Raw genomic sequence first — 14,269 nt, 5'->3', positions numbered from 1 at the left:
TGTCCTTTCATGAAAGACAGGATTAGAAGCAATCTTAATAGTACTAGTGTTATCCGCATACAAAGGAATGGACGTAGGAGAGAAATGTTCTAACTCTTGAAATAAAGATTGAAACCAAACAACTTCACTACAAACAGATGACATTGCCCTGTACTCTACTTCCGTAGAGGACTTGGAAATAGTCTGTTGTTTCTTACACTTCCATGATATTAGAGACTCACCCATGAAGACACACCACCCGGTAGTGGAGCGTCGTGTGTCGGGGCATCCAACCCAATCTACATCACCATAGGCATTCAGTTGGAGAGAAGAAGATGAAGTGAACAAAAGACCCTGTGATAAAGAACCTCGAATATAGTGGATGATTCAATGCGCAGTAGTCAAATGAGGTTGACGAGGTGCAGAGACAAATTGACTAACAACTTGAATTACATGTGAGATGTTAGGACAAGTCATGGTCAGATAGATGAGAGACCCTACAAGTTGTTTATAGAGGGAAGCATTAAGAAGCATGGAGCCTTCTGATTTGGCCAACTTAACAAGATCAGAGGTATTCTTGTATAGGCAGACAAAATAACCTCGGGAGTTCTGTTGGACTTCAAGTTCCAAGAAATAGTTAAGAGGGCTAAGATCCTTCATGTGGAAGGAACTATGGAGAAGAGACTTGAGGTCCTAGATTCCTTCTATATCATCTCTAGTCAATGGTATGTCATCCACATACAGTAAGAGAATGGTAAGGTCCTGGGGTCTTTTCTGAACAAAGAGAGAGTAGTTCGATGCGCTTTGGCTATATCCGGCTTGCACAACATCTCTAAATTTTTCAAACCAAGCTCAAGGGGCTTGCTTGAGCCCATAGAGGGACTTCTTTAGTCGACAAACGAGGGAGGGATCACTATAGTACCCTGGAGGAGGTTTCATATATACTGTTTCCTTTAGATGCCCGTGTAAAAAAGGCATTTTTCACATCCAAAGATTGTCCAAGAGTGAGCAGCAGAGAGAGCTAAAAGAACACAGACAAGGTTCCATTTGCTCCCAATAATAGAGCCATTTGAAGGTGTTGGGACAAGGTCCCAGGTGTCATTCTCATGTAAAGCTTGAATCTTTGCATCCATGGCTTCTTGCCACTGAGGGCTGCTACTAGCCTGCTGGTAAGAACAAGGAATATTTGTAGAGGTCAAAACAGCAGAGGAGCTATGGTTTGAAGGAAAACCATAGCAGTTAGGTGGTCTAGAGATACGATTAGAACAACGTAAAGGAACAAGAGGAATAATTGAGGAATCTAAAGCTGGGGCATCACTTACAGGGTTGTTTGTGATGGGCGAGGGATCTGGACCAAGAGGAAGAGGAGTTGTAGGCATAGGAGTTGGACCATGAACCCACTTGCGAGAAAAGATGAGAAGTTCCTTCTCAACAGTGGATGATGGAGAGTCCTATTGTTCAAAATCATGCAAAACTGAAAGAGGGTGCAAATAACTTGGCAATTCCTGAAAAAAAGGAGATATGCTCGAGATAAATCACATTTCGAGAGATAAGAATTCGACGTGTTGAGGGATTGTAACAAGTGAATCCCTTGTGGTTCGGGCTATACCCCACAAAAGCACACATGACAGACTAAGCTAAAAGCTTTGAATGTTCACGAGGAGGAAGATGAACAAAGCATAGACACCCAAAGGCATGAAAATGGGAAAGATCTGGGGGGGATCCAAACATCTTTTGATGAGGAGAAATGTTAGCAAGCACAAATGATGGGATACAATTGATCAAATATACTATAGTGCTAGCGGCCTCAACCCAGAATGTGGGAGGCACATGTGATTCTTGTAGGAGAGTCTTGAAAACACTGAGAATGTGACCGTTCTTTCTTTCTACCACACCATTTTGCTGAGGAGTGTCTAGGCAGCATCGTTGAACTTGTATGCCATGATGTTTCAGGTAAGCCAAAAATTCTCTGTCACTGTATTCTCCCCCTGAGTCCGAGCGTAAGATTTGCACATTCACTTGGAAATGAACTTGAACCATGTTATGAAACAACCTAAAGGTTGGAAAAACTTCTGATTTGTGTTTGAGAAAGTAGATCTAAGTGTACCTGGTACAATCATCAATAAATAGCACAAAATACTTGTATCCCATCCGAGAAACAACAGAAGAAGTCCAAACATCACTATGAATAATTTCAAAAGGTGAAGTAGCATGTTTAGCTCAGTGAGTGAACGGTAAAATATGATTGTTACTCAAACAACAAGAAACACAAGATGTATCAAAGGATTTCATAGAAGGAGTTTTAGTTTTAATAAAACTAGACTCAAACAGGTATTTAAGTTTACCAGAATTTGGGTGGCCCAAGTGTTTATGCCATAAATCCCAAACATAGTTTCTCTGACTCAAAACAGGACTCAATGTAGAAGAGCTCAAAAAAGCAGAGGATGATGCTGATGGAGATTTCTCAAACTCCAATGCAAACAAGCGGTCCATCCTACACCTCTTCCCTTTCACCATTTTAGTGCACTGGTCCTGAATAAAACAACCATCAGAAGAAAAGGTTAGAATATGACCTTCATCAACCAATTGACCAACTGAAATAAGGTTGGTATTAAGTTTAGGAAGAAGGAAGGTTTTAGCAAGGGACAAGGAATTTGAGGGAGAAAGTTTGATACACAAGTCATCACTTCCAATGATGTCAAGTTTCTCACCATTAGCAATGACAATGTGTCTATGGTCGGTTTCAGACAATCTGTTTGAAGGTTTAGGATAGGCCCGAGTCATATGATTTGTAGCACCAGAATCAATTATCCAAATGGAAGAAGAGCAATAACTAGAGAACTCACCAAATAGGCCAATAGCAGAAAAGGCAGATGAGATGGCAGAAGATACCAGTTGTTGTATCTCTTCTTTATTCATGGAAGCAGAGGATTCTCCCTTGGCAATAGGGGTACAGACACTCGTCCCTCAGATGCTTGATAAGCTCGTGGTTGATTCTTCTTCATGGGTCCCTTGGGTGGATGAATTGGGCAATCTGGAATGATATGTCCATGTTGTTTGCAATATGTGCAGACATTCTTCTTTTTGCAATGAGAGGCTATATGTCCATATCCTTTATATTCATAGCATTGAGTTTTAGAAGGGTCCTTTCCACCATATTTCTTATTCCCTCGTGCAAGAAAAATAGTATCTCAGGATGTTTCCCTTCTATGTTTGCAGCAATTAGGAATCTAGTTTCTTCCCTCAACAACTCTCCCATCACAGATTCTAAGTCTGGAAGAGTTCCTCTACTCAAAATATTTGACCCGATTATTTCATACTCAGGTTTTAGCCTCATTAGAAATTGTTAACTTTCCTATTTTCAAAATGTTTCTGCAAATACTTAACACATTCAACGGGATCAGAGGGTTCAGTATGAACAAGTTCATATTCAGCCCAGAGATCAATAAAGCCTGAATAGTATTCTTGTATCTTTTTGTCCCCCTGGCAATAAGCAAAGATTTCAGATTCAATCTAGTATTGCCGTGACACATTGGACTGGTGATAAACCTTTTTCAAGTAGGCATACATCTCATAGGTAGTCCTTAGTCTTCTCATAGGAACACTAATGTGGGGCACAATGGATCTCAAAATCCAGGAGACTAACTTTCCGTTGTCAAGCTTCCATTGTATATAGGCTTTACCATCAACCTCAGCCTCATCAGGTTTACTTACAGTCCCATTCAAGTAACCTTCAAGTCCCTTTCCCTCAACATAGAAATCAAAATGGAACTTCCACATATTGTAGTTAGTTCCATCAAATTTACAGGGAGAAATTCAACCTTTTCAGCCATCATAAACGAGCAAAAAAAAAAAAAAAAATCTAGAATAGCAGTACTGATGTTGGAAAAGTACTCTAATCAGCAATGAACAAGGCAGAAAAAATTACTTGAGCTGAACATAGTATTCTTCAAAAAAGTAAAATGAGGGCTGAGGCATGAAATACAGACAAATCCAAGGCAACTTCAGCAGGAAACTTTAGAGAAGAATGAAAAAACCTCCAATAGCACCACAGAATTAGGGCAGCACAAACTAGGATTCCAAGGACTGGTAACCAAGAGAAGAAAATACCTTAGGGCAGCACATAAACTAGGGTTCCAAGGACTGATAACAGTTGATTATGACAATAGTGTGATGCACCAACATGAAATGAGAAGTTTTCCAGATCAGTTTTGAAGAGAGGACTTGATGTCTGTTGAAGTTCCTCAGTCAGAAGCAGAAACCAGGTTCGAATACTGCTGCTGTTGAGGAAGCAGCCAGACTGTTGAGACTCCTTAATCTGTGACTGTTCGAAACTGAACCACAGAGAGAAAGGCTGCTGCCGCCCAGGAGAAATCAGTACACAGTCAGAGGAAGAAAACAACTGCCGCCCAAGAGAGAAGACCGGAACTCCTCCAAGACTTGTCAGTTTCTGCTGATTTTCTGAGGGAAAGAAGAAGGTTCTGGGTGACACAAATGGTCAGAAATCCTTCCAGACAGAAGCCTTCAAGAGGAACAGGGGTTCGAGGAGCCCTAACACCAGCCAAAAACACCCTGAGAACAGAAACCCTAATATGCCCAACGGATGAGCAAGGAAAGAACAGCCTACTCTGATACCATGTTAACAGACCCAGAGCAAAATACAAAATTCTGGGGATGAAGAATGGATGATTCGATCCTACCCCAAGGGTCCTTTATATAGAAAGTGAAATTACAGAAATTACAGAGAGGCCCTTGTAGGGCAACACAATTTAGAGAATTTACAGAGAGGCCCTTGCAGGGCTGAAGTGAAAATAATAATAAATAAGAAAACAATATAATAAGGACTACAATAAAATGGTACATCAGGGAGTTTCTTCACAGGAAAGCTATCAATGCAGTGCTACCTTCTTTTCTCCCCTATGTCAGGTATGATCTTTGCTTTGTCATCTAAGCATAATCAGTGTATCTCCAATTTTTTGGTTCCTTTGAACTCTAATAATGGTTTCAATTGGGATTTGGGCTTTAGAAGGGGATTAAGAGATTCTGACATGCCTAACATGCTCACTTTACTTCACACCCTGGAAGAAGTATTCTTTGACCCTCTTATGTTGATGGTCATATTTGGACCTGTTCTTCCTTGGGCTTGTTTTCTTGTGCCTCTTTCCACCCTTTCCCTGCTAAAGAGATATGGTGAAAACCTGTCCCACCTAGAATCGCAGCTTTTTGTTGGGAAGTTGTTCTCAAGAGGATCAAATTGGTGTCTATCCCCCAATTGGTGCATTCTGTGTAAGGCTAATGGTGAAACCTGCTACCACTTACTGATTTCTTGTCCCTTTGTTGCCTATATGTGGGAATGGTTTCTTTATTTGGGTGCAGGTGGAATCCACTGGTTGATGTTCCTAGCTTCTTTGCTCCTACAACCTATGAATGGACAAAGAAGCGGGGGAAGAATCATGTGGTGATGCATAAGGGCTACCATACTGTGGGTGGTTTGCGAGGAAAGAAATTCAAGAATTTTCTCAGGGAAGGAGAGAAGTAGGGAGGCTATATTTGAGTCTATCACAATTAGAGCAACACATTGGCTAAAGTCCTTGGAAACATTCTCATTTGTCGCAATAGATGATCTACTTAGGAATTGGAAGGAAGTGATGGAATCTTCCCACAAAAAGAACACGATCAATTCATTGTGGTCTCCACCGGATATAGGATTCATCAAACTTAACTTTGATGGCAGCAGTATAGGGAATCCTGGTTTGTCAGAAATTGGAGGGGTGAAATGAAGCTAGTAGTGGGATGGTTAACAAGTAAAGAAATGAAGCTGTGGCACTACAATGGAGAAAAGAAAAAAGTTTAAATGGTTGACCAAAGATATGGAGGTGAGAGTACAATGGATTAAGAGAAATGTAAACTGCTTTGCAGTTGTGTTGGCAAAGCAAGGGGTGGGAAGAGAATATATTCTGGGCACAACTGTAAAAATATAATTCAGGGGGAGATAAGAGAGTTTATCTCCTAGTCTTTGTATTTTTTCTGTACACATAATTTTCAATCTTAATGAATCTGCAGTTATTGATCAAAAAAAAAAAAAAAGTGATGGAAGCTATGCAAGCAAATCACCAAAGTGCATCCACATCATAGTATAGACTCAAATCCACAAGATTGCGATTCTGCCTTGTACTCAAGGTTCAAAAAATTGTTACGTATTGGGGCCTTCCCCATACGCCCCTACAGGGGTTGTATCGGGTCAGGGGCTGGTTCAGAGGGTAGCCGGGACTTAAACCGACCCCTCTGAACCAGTTTTTATAAAAATTAAAACTTAGAAAAAAAGGACCGGTATGCCCTAGCGGCATATCGCCCTGTATCTATACTTCAAACCTTGCTTGTGTGAACTGAATTGAGAGCAAGAAGGAAACAGATTTAGGGGTGTCAAGAATAGTCAACCCCCACCCAAAGAGTCTCTTTTATATTAAAGAGATAAAAGATATGTATAGTTACAAGAATGCCCTTACAGGGCTGAAAGATAAAAAGAACAAATAAAATAATAATAATACGGCATTGTACAACAAGGACTACTCTAATAGTGTACATTAAGATATATCTTCACACTCCCCCTCAAACTGATGCATAGACATCAGCATCAGTTTACCCACAAGAATGAGATGTCGACTTTTAGTCATGGCCTTGGTGAAGATGTCAGCAATCTGCATGTGAGAGGCTACATGAGGAAGAGATATAGAGCCTGCAACAAGGAGGTCTCTAATAAAGTGACAATCCACCTCTATATGTTTAGTCCTCTCTTGAAAGACAGGATTAGATGCGATCTTGATAGCGCTGGTGTTATTGGCATACAGAGGGATAGGAGTAGGAAGAGAAATACCAAGATCCATGAAAAGGGACTTCAGCCAAACAATCTCGCTACATGCAGAAGACATAGCTCTATACTTGGCTTCAGTAGAAGACTTAGAGACAGTTTGCTGTTTCTTGCACTTCTAGGAGATGAGAGAGTTACCCATGAAGATGCACCACCCAGTAGTGGATCAACGAGTGTCAGGGCAACTAGCCCAATCAGTATCAGCATAAACCCTCAACTGTATGGATGATTAGGAAGAGAAAAACGGTCCTTGAGAGGTTGTGTCTCTAACATAACGAATGATGTGGCGAACAACAGTCATATGAGGTTGTCGCGGGGCAGAGACAAATTGACTGACGACCTGAATAGCATGTGAAATATCAGGCTTGGTCATAGTAAGATAGATCAAAGAGCCAATATGCTGATGGTACAAGGTAGCATTAGGAAGGATGAGGCCTTCGGATTTAGATAGCTTGACGTTCAGCTCCAGGGGGGTATCAACATGTTTCTCATCAGTGATTCCAACTAGTTTGACGAGATCGGAGGCGTATTTTTGTTGACAAATAAAATACCCTCGATTGCTACGATGAACCTCCAAACTCAAGAAGTATGTGAGAGGACCCAAGTCCTTCATGTGAAATGAGTTATGAAGTAAGGACTTCAGTTCACAAATGCCATCATGATCATCCCTCGTTAGAAGCATGCCATCAACATACAATAGGAGAATAGTGATACCTTGGGGTCTTCTCTTAACAAAGAGGGAGTAGTCAGAGGAACTTTGAATATACCCAGTTGCAACAACAACATCTCGAAAGCGCTCAAACCAAGCCCTGGGTGCTTGCTTCAGACCATATAAAGACTTCTTCAGGCGACAAACATGTGAAGGATCACTGCAATATCCAGGTGGAGGTTTCATGTAGACTGTCTCCTTTAGTTCACCATGAAGAAAAGCATTCTTCACATCTAATTGGTAAATAGTCTAGGAATAAACAGTAGATATGGCCATAAGAGTCCGAATTGTGGTGATCTTAGCAACTGGGGCAAATGTTTCTTCATAATCAATCCCATATACTTGACTGTATCCTTGGGCAACTAACCGGGCCTTATATTGATTAAGAGAACCATCTGACTTCAGTTTGATTGTATAGACCCAACGTTTTCCATCAATAGAAGCATCTGGAGGAGCTGGCACAAGATCCCAAGTATCATTCTCATGGAGGGCTTGAATTTCAGCATCCATAGCTTCTTTCCACTGAGAACTTCTAATGGCTTGCTAATAAGATCTAGGGATATCTGTGGAAAAAGTACAACAGAAAAGGAACTATGGTTTGAAGGAAAACCATAGCGGTCAGGAGGTCTAGAAATATGGGTAGAACGACGAAGTGGAATAACCAAACTACTATCTGAAATAGGAGGATCTTGGGTCAAGGTATCACTTATAGAGGATATCTGAGATGGATGCTCTAGACCGGGTGGAAGGGGAGTTGTAGGCACAGGAGCCGGGACACGTAGCCGCTTGCGGCTGAAGACAAGAAGATCTCTCTCAGTTGAGAAAGTAGTAGTGTCATTTGAATCAAAGTCCCGCAAAATAGAGATGGAAGGAGCAGACAATCTAGCAACCCCAACAAAGAAGGAAATATGTTCAAGAAACACAACATTCCGAGAAATCTGAATACGACGAATAGTAGGATCATAGCACAAAAATCCTTTGTGGTCAGGACTATATCCCACAAAGGCACACATAGCAGACTGAGCAATTAATTTAGATTGTTCACGAACAGGAAGATGAACAAAACAAAGACAACCAAAAACATGAAGGCTAGAGAAATCTGGGGGATAACCAAAAATTTTTTGGAAGGGAGAAGTGTTGCCTAGAATAGAGGACGGAAGAAAATTGATCAAATACACGACTGTACTGGCTGCTTCTACCCAAAACGAAGTTGGAGAATGAGACTCCTGTAGTAATGTCTGCACAACACTGAGAATATGTCCATTCTTCCGTTCAGCCACACCATTCTGTTGTGGAGTGTTTGGGAAGCTACGCTGAGATTGAATTCCATAACTCCTCAAGTATGCCAGGAAGTCTCCATCTCTATATTCTCCCCCTGAATCTGAGCATAGGATAGTCACATTGCACTTGAATTGATTTTGCACCATAGTATGAAACAATTTAAATGCACCAAAGACTTCTGATTTGTGTCGTAGAAAATAAATCCAAGTATATCTGGTACAATCATCTATAAATAATACGAAATATCTGTACCCCAATCGTGAAGTAATAGAAGCAGACCAAACATCACTCTGTATTATCTCAAAAGGTTTAGCATCATGTTTAGATGTATGAAGAAATGGTAAAACATGACTTTTACTCAAACAACACGTAGTGCAACAAATATCAAAAGTATGAACAGGAGGAATTTTATTCTTAATCAAACCAGAGTCAAACAAAAATTTTAATTTTTGGGAATATGGATGACCTAATCGTTTATGCCATAAATCCCAAACATTATTTCTATAACAACACAGAATCAGACAAAGAAGAACTAAGTAAAGTTGAGGATGCCCCTGATTGAGATTTCTCGAACTCTAGCTTAAACAGGCGGCCCAGCCTACGCCCCTTCCCTTTCACCTTCCCAGTGTACTGGTCCCGTATCAAGCAATCATCATGAGAAAAAATGAGAACATTTCCTTCATCAATAAGTTGGCCAATAGAAATCAAATTAGTAAGGTTGGGTACTAAGAGGGTTTTGGAGAGAGGGAAGGATCTGGTTGGTGACAGTTGAAGGGATAGATCATTACTATCAATGATGTCTAACTTTTCACCATTAGCAGTAATAATATGTTTATGGTGAGTTTTAGTGGAAGGGATTGGGTAATTGAGGTAGGCTCCTGTCATATAGTCGGTGGCACCTAAATCTATAATCCAAGCGCATGAAGGGGAAGAACAATATGTAGAGAATTTACCAAACAAGCCAATAGCAGAGAAAGCAGAGGAAATAGCAGAAGATACCAGTTGCTGAACCCTTTCTTCATCCATGACACTTGTTGAATCACCTTTCACTGAAGGCTCACCCTTGGTAGATATAGTGTTTGTTGCTTGTCCATCTGTTACCTGATAGGCCCAGGGCTGAGTCTTTTTCTGAGAGCCCTTAGCTGGTTGGATTGGACAGTCTGGAATGATATGACCATGTTGCTTGCAATAGGTACACACATTCTTCTTCTTACAGTGCGATGCAATATGTCCAAAACCCTTACACTCATAGCACTGGGTTTTGGAGAAGTCCTTGGAGGTTGGCTTCTTACCCCCATGAGCAACAAAAGCTATTTCAGCCCCAACTTCAGCCATCTTCCCATCAAACCCGGCTGCAGTGAGAAGTCTAGTCTCTTCCCTTAGAAGTTCCCTTAAAACAGAATCCATATTTGGAAGTGTTCCCCCACTCAGAATGTTGGACCTGATTATCTCATATTCAGGTCTAAGTCTCATCAAGAATTGAGTCACCTTTCTCTTCTCAAAGTGCTTATGAAGATATTTCACACACTATTGGATCTGAGGGTTCAATGTGAACAATCTCATATTCAGCCCATAAATCAAGAAAACCAGAATAATACTCCTGTATCCTCCTATCTCCTTGGCTATAAGAAAATATTTCTGATTCTATCTGATATTGTTTAGATACGTTGGACTGTTGATAAACTTTTTCTAAATACATGTACATCTCATATGCTGTTTTCATTCTCTTCATGGGTACAGATATATGATAGTCAATAGAACTCAGAATCCAAGAAACAAGTTTACCGTTATCCAACTTCCATTGTTGTAAAGCCTTGGCCTCGGTTCTCAGCTGGTTTGGTGACCATTCCATTCAGATATCCTTCTAAACCCTTTCCTTCAACATAAAAGTCGAAGTGGAACTTCCACATCCCATAGTTCTGTCAATTCATCTTCACAGGAATGATATCACCTCTGTCTGAAGCCATTACAGCAAGAAAGTAGCACAAAATAGGGTTCGGCTGAAGTTTAAAGGAACTAAACTGAAGTAAAACTTGATCTAAAAACGAGTGAAATAGGCTGTAATCAATCCAAAAGAGTAAAAAAACTGAGATAGAAACCCCTTACTTTCACCGGAGATTGTTCAAGATCCAAAACAAAGGAAAACTGAACACAGTCCAGAAAAGGAAAGTCTGGGTGCAGCCGCCTAGAAGAAGAGTCCATATCTCTTTCAAAACTTCATGGATCTCCGTAAAAATTTCAGAGTATGTTGAGAAGGGCTAGGCGACAACTCCTTTCAAATCTTGCTGCAAATGGAAGTCAAACGAGAGAGATCCAATAAAATCTCTCTCTCTGGATGTGCAGAAAACAGAAAAGGGGTTCCTGGAGAGATCAAAACAGTCCAGGACCACTTGGCAAAGATGTAGGTTCTCAATAGATCACGAAAACAAGGTGGATAAGAGAGAAGGAAGATCAAAGGGCAACACGCTCTGATACCATGTGAACTGAATTGAGAGCAAGAAGAAAACAGATTTAGGGGTGTCAAGAATAGTCGACCCCCACCCCAAAGAGTCTCTTTTATATTAAAGAGATAGAAGATATGTACAGTTACAAGAATGCCCTTACAGGGCTGAAAGATAAAAAGAACAAATAAAATAATAAGAATATGGCATTGTACAACAAGGACTGCTGTAATAGTGTACATCAAGATATATCTTTACTAACTGCAAAATCGCTTACAGTCACTTTGACCATTGCAATACGAAATAATGGCCTGTCATCGCAGCACAAGTGTCTTGGTCTTAAGAAACTTGTCACTACACTCTTGTCCCACGATTTGATACAGCATCATAGCGGTCTCTTCTGCTGCGATAGCACCCTTAACACCATATTGCAACACCATGGCAGAGCAACTCCTCCACAACCTATCTTGCGATGTCACACGAACACTTTGGTGTTCTCAAGAAATAACTAAGGCATAATCAGGTTAGCTTCTAAAAGAGGGCAGTAGCTGCACTAGTGCTCACATGCAGATCCCGTGGAGAAGGGCAAGAATACAGACTCAGGTATCTCTGTGTGGACACGTGGTGACACCCCATTTGACTTGTCTATTTTAGATCTAACTGAATAACAAACTTTCCCACACTTGGGAAAGTTTCCCTCCTTTTACGTGCCTTATATCTATAAATAGAAGAGGCCCGAAGCCCTCCTCACCTCAGTCTTTCAGAGATCTTTGCGCAGCTCTGCTGGGTTGAAATCCTAGCCTCTCACACATTCTACTACTCCCTTTCCTCCTTCCTCCTCTCCCAAAGCCATCTACTGTCTTTTAGGTAGACCTCTTTGTTGCCTTGTCCTATTATACTCACACCAAGCAACATTTAATAGCATAGTGAATCCTAGGAAATAATTATTATAATACATTTAATACATGCAAACATGCAAAGTAGCATGAGGTTGAATTTGGGCAAGTAATCTGTTTAGGAGTATATGAATTCATGCCTATGTTTATTTATTTTTATGTTTGTGATGTTTGGTAGGAGTAGAACTGTTAGTTTAAGAAAGATTACTAATTAGGGGTACTGATATCATTTTCTTTTTATGTAAGTTGTAGTCCCTTGTTAACTAGAGCAACCACCACTTATATAAAGAAGATAGAGGTTGAGGGGATTAATCAATTGAATCCCATGATATGCTCTTTCTTCTATTATTGTCCTTTCTTTCTCCTTTCTCCCTCTTCTTTTTCGCACATATTCTACAGGGTTCTTCAAATCTAATCTTGCTGAAAGCATGGTTCAAAGTATTGATACACCTCTGTTTATCGGCAGAGGTGTATCGGTACTTTAACTGATGCGCCTTTTATATATATATATATAATATATATATACATATATATATTAATAAAAGGAGTTCCTGAAAACACCTATAACAGGTGTATCGGCATCCAAGAATACAATATGATATGCCCTGTATCAAGTGTATCATGTTGATACTTTGAACCTTGGCTGAAAGGATCAAATGGTATCAGAGCAAGTGGGTTAGATCAAGTGGATCATCTCTCTCTCTCTCTCTAGCTGGTTAACCTGGTTCTCATAGGAGTATGATTCACATTGAGTCTGTTCTGCTCAGACTTCAATCAGCTTTCTCCTCTTTGTAATTGATGGGTGCTGCTTCCTACTAGGTTCAACCAGAGAGGATACTGTGATCAGTATAGGTAGAATAGAACTGTGAATAGTAGACAGTGTTGAGTTTTTTGGGTGATAAAACCTATGAACGGTTGAGGAATTAATTGGTGTGATTTGGTTGTTGGAGTACAGGTTAGTGATGTGTGAGAAGATTTTCTGGGTGATTGCAGACTGGAATATAGCAGTTCAAATGATCACTCAATAGTTGTCAAGTGAATTAGTGAGTTGCATGAAGTGTTGGACCTGTTGGTGACTGAAATAATATTGTTCTGGTGTAGATCGACCAGAAACTATACAGGTGATCTGTTCACAGTAGTTCTTGTGCAGAATGGAGATAAAAGCTTCCAATTAATGTTATCAGATTTCTTTCAAGTACATGTGACTACTATCAAGCTAAATGGACCCAACTGTGCACAGTGGAACAAATTGGAGGTATTTTTGATAGGAAATGGAAAATCTAAATATTTTGCTGAAGCAAAACCATGATGCACTCAAGTTTTTGAATGGATTCAAGAAGATTTACATATCAGAACCTGGCATTGGAACCAAGGTTCAAAATATCGTTACGTATTGGCCCGTATTGGCCGATACGTATCGTATTGGGGCTTTCCCGATATGGCCTTACAGGGGGTGTATCGGGTCAGGCCATAGTTCAGAGGGTAGCTGGGACTTAAACCGACCCCTCTGAACCGGTTTTGAAAAAAAAAATAAAACATAAAAAAAGCACAGATACAGCCCCGCATATCGGTGCTTAAGATGCAACACAAGAATAAGTTAGAGAGAAAAAACACATGAAAATACATGCCTGCAGCAGAGAGCCACATAGTGTTGATCCTTTTTCAATTTCAACAATAAAAATGACAAAATATTCTCTACTTATTGAATTATTCATGATTCCATAGTATGTGAATTATTTGTTATTTGTTATGTTAACTGGGAGGTTGGGACAGTGCATTACCTATAAAAAAGGAATATGGAATAGTTATTTATTTTGAATGATTTTCTTAAGTATTGGATTGTACGTCTATGGAAGTGACAAATGCTTTGTGATAAAGGATGAAGACCATTCTAATCTAGTGATCAACAAAGAAAAAAAAAAGAAAGAATTCCTAAAGTGGTGGAGTGAAAAAGAGCCTAAACTTTGGGGGCTGAAAGCCTTCCTAATTCCTGGACAATGCTCTGTTTGTGTAGCTTGGCTTTCATTCACAACATTTTTCTTCCAACTCCATAATATATGGATTCCCTTTATGTTAGCTCACCCTTCTATACATA

At 40.1% G+C, this 14,269-nt stretch overlaps 1 protein-coding gene across 1 annotated transcript in view; it reads left to right on the top strand.

Moving 5' to 3' along the window:
* Nucleotides 1-14,269, top strand: part of LOC104587978 (chloroplastidic phosphoglucan, water dikinase (ATGWD3)) — a 68,136-nt gene that overhangs the window by 39,221 nt on the left and 14,646 nt on the right. The window lies entirely within an intron of this gene.

Source organism: Nelumbo nucifera, chromosome 1 (assembly GCF_055504915.1).
Source record: "Nelumbo nucifera cultivar China Antique chromosome 1, China Antique-T2T, whole genome shotgun sequence".
Taxonomy (NCBI): domain Eukaryota; kingdom Viridiplantae; phylum Streptophyta; class Magnoliopsida; order Proteales; family Nelumbonaceae; genus Nelumbo; species Nelumbo nucifera.
The sequence above is the reverse complement of the archived record's forward strand: the minus strand, read 5'-3'. Positions and strand labels throughout refer to the sequence as shown.